Source organism: Strongylocentrotus purpuratus, unplaced genomic scaffold (assembly GCF_000002235.5).
Source record: "Strongylocentrotus purpuratus isolate Spur 01 unplaced genomic scaffold, Spur_5.0 spur5_scaffold_2, whole genome shotgun sequence".
NCBI lineage: Eukaryota > Metazoa > Echinodermata > Echinoidea > Camarodonta > Strongylocentrotidae > Strongylocentrotus > Strongylocentrotus purpuratus.
In genome coordinates, this window is record NW_022145605.1 from 36,183,078 (window position 1) to 36,189,077 (window position 6,000).

Below are 6,000 nucleotides of genomic sequence, written 5' to 3' on the forward strand. Positions count from 1 at the left end.
AAACTTCGGTCAAAAACTGTCAAATTGCACAAATAGGCCTAATAACCGCGCAGTAGAGCCCAAACTTCGGACAGAAACTGTCAAATTGCACAAATAGAACCATTTGTGGCGTATTTGTTAGTTTTTCATCACATTTGCTAATATCTTTCTTCAAAAGAATGCTCTGGTCTCCTGAGTGGTATCATTATGATGCGCTTGACCTCCTCTACCTGTTCGCGTCATCGCTTTATGTTTTTCATCTTTATTTATTGTGTAATGATGAAAACGATGTGTAAAGCCCAAACTTCGGTCAAAAACTGTCAAATTGCACAAATAGGCCTAATAACCGCGCAGTAGAGCCCAAACTTCGGACAGAAACTGTCAAATTGCACAAATAGGCCTAATAACCGCGCAGTAGAGCCCAAACTTCGGACAGAAACTGTCAAATTGCACAAATAGAACCATTTGAGGCGTATTTGTTAGTTTTTCATCACATTTGCTAATATCTTTCTTCAAAAGAATGCTCTGGTCTCCTGAGTGGTATCATTATGATGCGCTTGACCTCCTCTACCTGTTCGCGTCATCGCTTTATGTTTTTCATCTTTATTTATTGTGTAATGATGAAAACGATGTGTAAAGCCCAAACTTCGGTCAAAAACTGTCAAATTGCACAAATAGGCCTAATAACCGCGCAGTAGAGCCCAAACTTCGGACAGAAACTGTCAAATTGCACAAATAGGCCTAATAACCGCGCAGTAGAGCCCAAACTTCGGACAGAAACTGTCAAATTGCACAAATAGAACCATTTGAGGCGTATTTGTTAGTTTTTCATCACATTTGCTAATATCTTTCTTCAAAAGAATGCTCTGGTCTCCTGAGTGGTATCATTATGATGCGCTTGACCTCCTCTACCTGTTCGCGTGTCATCGGTTTATGTTTTTCATCTTTATTTATTGTGTAATGATGAAAACGATGTGTAAAGCCCAAACTTCGGTCAAAAACTGTCAAATTGCACAAATAGGCCTAATAACCGCGCAGTAGAGCCCAAACTTCGGACAGAAACTGTCAAATTGCACAAATAGGCCTAATAACCGCGCAGTAGAGCCCAAACTTCGGACAGAAACTGTCAAATTGCACAAATAGAACCATTTGAGGCGTATTTGTTAGCTTTTCATCACATTTGCTAATATCTTTCTTCAAAAGAATGCTCTGGTCTCCTGAGTGGTATCATTATGATGCGCTTGACCTCCTCTACCTGTTCGCGTCATCGGTTTATGTTTTTCATCTTTATTTATTGTGTAATGATGAAAACGATGTGTAAAGCCCAAACTTCGGTCAAAAACTGTCAAATTGCACAAATAGGCCTAATAACCGCGCAGTAGAGCCCAAACTTCGGACAGAAACTGTCAAATTGCACAAATAGAACCATTTGAGGCGTATTTGTTAGTTTTTCATCACATTTGCTAATATCTTTCTTCAAAAGAATGCTCTGGTCTCCTGAGTGGTATCATTATGATGCGCTTGACCTCCTCTACCTGTTCGCGTCATCGGTTTATGTTTTTCATCTTTATTTATTGTGTAATGATGAAAACGATGTGTAAAGCCCAAACTTCGGTCAAAAACTGTCAAATTGCACAAATAGGCCTAATAACCGCGCAGTAGAGCCCAAACTTCGGACAGAAACTGTCAAATGGCACAAATAGAACCATTTGAGGCGTATTTGTTAGTTTTTCATCACATTTGCTAATATCTTTCTTCAAAAGAATGCTCTGGTCTCCTGAGTGGTATCATTATGATGCGCTTGACCTCCTCTACCTGTTCGCGTCATCGGTTTATGTTTTTCATCTTTATTTATTGTGTAATGATGAAAACGATGTGTAAAGCCCAAACTTCGGTCAAAAACTGTCAAATTGCACAAATAGGCCTAATAACCGCGCAGTAGAGCCCAAACTTCGGACAGAAACTGTCAAATTGCACAAATAGAACCATTTGTGGCGTATTTGTTAGTTTTTCATCACATTTGCTAATATCTTTCTTCAAAAGAATGCTCTGGTCTCCTGAGTGGTATCATTGTGATGCGCTTGACCTCCTCTACCTGTTCGCGTCATCGCTTTATGTTTTTCATCTTTATTTATTGTGTAATGATGAAAACGATGTGTAAAGCCCAAACTTCGGTCAAAAACTGTCAAATTGCACAAATAGGCCTAATAACCGCGCAGTAGAGCCCAAACTTCGGACAGAAACTGTCAAATTGCACAAATAGGCCTAATAACCGCGCAGTAGAGCCCAAACTTCGGACAGAAACTGTCAAATTGCACAAATAGAACCATTTGAGGCGTATTTGTTAGTTTTTCATCACATTTGCTAATATCTTTCTTCAAAAGAATGCTCTGGTCTCCTGAGTGGTATCATTATGATGCGCTTGACCTCCTCTACCTGTTCGCGTGTCATCGGTTTATGTTTTTCATCTTTATTTATTGTGTAATGATGAAAACGATGTGTAAAGCCCAAACTTCGGTCAAAAACTGTCAAATTGCACAAATAGGCCTAATAACCGCGCAGTAGAGCCCAAACTTCGGACAGAAACTGTCAAATTGCACAAATAGAACCATTTGTGGCGTATTTGTTAGTTTTTCATCACATTTGCTAATATCTTTCTTCAAAAGAATGCTCTGGTCTCCTGAGTGGTATCATTATGATGCGCTTGACCTCCTCTACCTGTTCGCGTCATCGCTTTATGTTTTTCATCTTTATTTATTGTGTAATGATGAAAACGATGTGTAAAGCCCAAACTTCGGTCAAAAACTGTCAAATTGCACAAATAGGCCTAATAACCGCGCAGTAGAGCCCAAACTTCGGACAGAAACTGTCAAATTGCACAAATAGGCCTAATAACCGCGCAGTAGAGCCCAAACTTCGGACAGAAACTGTCAAATTGCACAAATAGAACCATTTGAGGCGTATTTGTTAGTTTTTCATCACATTTGCTAATATCTTTCTTCAAAAGAATGCTCTGGTCTCCTGAGTGGTATCATTATGATGCGCTTGACCTCCTCTACCTGTTCGCGTCATCGCTTTATGTTTTTCATCTTTATTTATTGTGTAATGATGAAAACGATGTGTAAAGCCCAAACTTCGGTCAAAAACTGTCAAATTGCACAAATAGGCCTAATAACCGCGCAGTAGAGCCCAAACTTCGGACAGAAACTGTCAAATTGCACAAATAGGCCTAATAACCGCGCAGTAGAGCCCAAACTTCGGACAGAAACTGTCAAATTGCACAAATAGAACCATTTGAGGCGTATTTGTTAGTTTTTCATCACATTTGCTAATATCTTTCTTCAAAAGAATGCTCTGGTCTCCTGAGTGGTATCATTATGATGCGCTTGACCTCCTCTACCTGTTCGCGTGTCATCGGTTTATGTTTTTCATCTTTATTTATTGTGTAATGATGAAAACGATGTGTAAAGCCCAAACTTCGGTCAAAAACTGTCAAATTGCACAAATAGGCCTAATAACCGCGCAGTAGAGCCCAAACTTCGGACAGAAACTGTCAAATTGCACAAATAGGCCTAATAACCGCGCAGTAGAGCCCAAACTTCGGACAGAAACTGTCAAATTGCACAAATAGAACCATTTGAGGCGTATTTGTTAGCTTTTCATCACATTTGCTAATATCTTTCTTCAAAAGAATGCTCTGGTCTCCTGAGTGGTATCATTATGATGCGCTTGACCTCCTCTACCTGTTCGCGTCATCGGTTTATGTTTTTCATCTTTATTTATTGTGTAATGATGAAAACGATGTGTAAAGCCCAAACTTCGGTCAAAAACTGTCAAATTGCACAAATAGGCCTAATAACCGCGCAGTAGAGCCCAAACTTCGGACAGAAACTGTCAAATTGCACAAATAGAACCATTTGAGGCGTATTTGTTAGTTTTTCATCACATTTGCTAATATCTTTCTTCAAAAGAATGCTCTGGTCTCCTGAGTGGTATCATTATGATGCGCTTGACCTCCTCTACCTGTTCGCGTCATCGGTTTATGTTTTTCATCTTTATTTATTGTGTAATGATGAAAACGATGTGTAAAGCCCAAACTTCGGTCAAAAACTGTCAAATTGCACAAATAGGCCTAATAACCGCGCAGTAGAGCCCAAACTTCGGACAGAAACTGTCAAATGGCACAAATAGAACCATTTGAGGCGTATTTGTTAGTTTTTCATCACATTTGCTAATATCTTTCTTCAAAAGAATGCTCTGGTCTCCTGAGTGGTATCATTATGATGCGCTTGACCTCCTCTACCTGTTCGCGTCATCGGTTTATGTTTTTCATCTTTATTTATTGTGTAATGATGAAAACGATGTGTAAAGCCCAAACTTCGGTCAAAAACTGTCAAATTGCACAAATAGGCCTAATAACCGCGCAGTAGAGCCCAAACTTCGGACAGAAACTGTCAAATTGCACAAATAGAACCATTTGTGGCGTATTTGTTAGTTTTTCATCACATTTGCTAATATCTTTCTTCAAAAGAATGCTCTGGTCTCCTGAGTGGTATCATTATGATGCGCTTGACCTCCTCTACCTGTTCGCGTCATCGCTTTATGTTTTTCATCTTTATTTATTGTGTAATGATGAAAACGATGTGTAAAGCCCAAACTTCGGTCAAAAACTGTCAAATTGCACAAATAGGCCTAATAACCGCGCAGTAGAGCCCAAACTTCGGACAGAAACTGTCAAATTGCACAAATAGAACCATTTGAGGCGTATTTGTTAGTTTTTCATCACATTTGCTAATATCTTTCTTCAAAAGAATGCTCTGGTCTCCTGAGTGGTATCATTATGATGCGCTTGACCTCCTCTACCTGTTCGCGTCATCGGTTTATGTTTTTCATCTTTATTTATTGTGTAATGATGAAAACGATGTGTAAAGCCCAAACTTCGGTCAAAAACTGTCAAATTGCACAAATAGGCCTAATAACCGCGCAGTAGAGCCCAAACTTCGGACAGAAACTGTCAAATTGCACAAATAGAACCATTTGTGGCGTATTTGTTAGTTTTTCATCACATTTGCTAATATCTTTCTTCAAAAGAATGCTCTGGTCTCCTGAGTGGTATCATTATGATGCGCTTGACCTCCTCTACCTGTTCGCGTCATCGGTTTATGTTTTTCATCTTTATTTATTGTGTAATGATGAAAACGATGTGTAAAGCCCAAACTTCGGTCAAAAACTGTCAAATTGCACAAATAGGCCTAATAACCGCGCAGTAGAGCCCAAACTTCGGACAGAAACTGTCAAATTGCACAAATAGGCCTAATAACCGCGCAGTAGAGCCCAAACTTCGGACAGAAACTGTCAAATTGCACAAATAGAACCATTTGAGGCGTATTTGTTAGCTTTTCATCACATTTGCTAATATCTTTCTTCAAAAGAATGCTCTGGTCTCCTGAGTGGTATCATTATGATGCGCTTGACCTCCTCTACCTGTTCGCGTCATCGGTTTATGTTTTTCATCTTTATTTATTGTGTAATGATGAAAACGATGTGTAAAGCCCAAACTTCGGTCAAAAACTGTCAAATTGCACAAATAGGCCTAATAACCGCGCAGTAGAGCCCAAACTTCGGACAGAAACTGTCAAATTGCACAAATAGAACCATTTGAGGCGTATTTGTTAGTTTTTCATCACATTTGCTAATATCTTTCTTCAAAAGAATGCTCTGGTCTCCTGAGTGGTATCATTATGATGCGCTTGACCTCCTCTACCTGTTCGCGTCATCGGTTTATGTTTTTCATCTTTATTTATTGTGTAATGATGAAAACGATGTGTAAAGCCCAAACTTCGGTCAAAAACTGTCAAATTGCACAAATAGGCCTAATAACCGCGCAGTAGAGCCCAAACTTCGGACAGAAACTGTCAAATTGCACAAATAGAACCATTTGTGGCGTATTTGTTAGTTTTTCATCACATTTGCTAATATCTTTCTTCAAAAGAATGCTCTGGTCTCCTGAGTGGTATCATT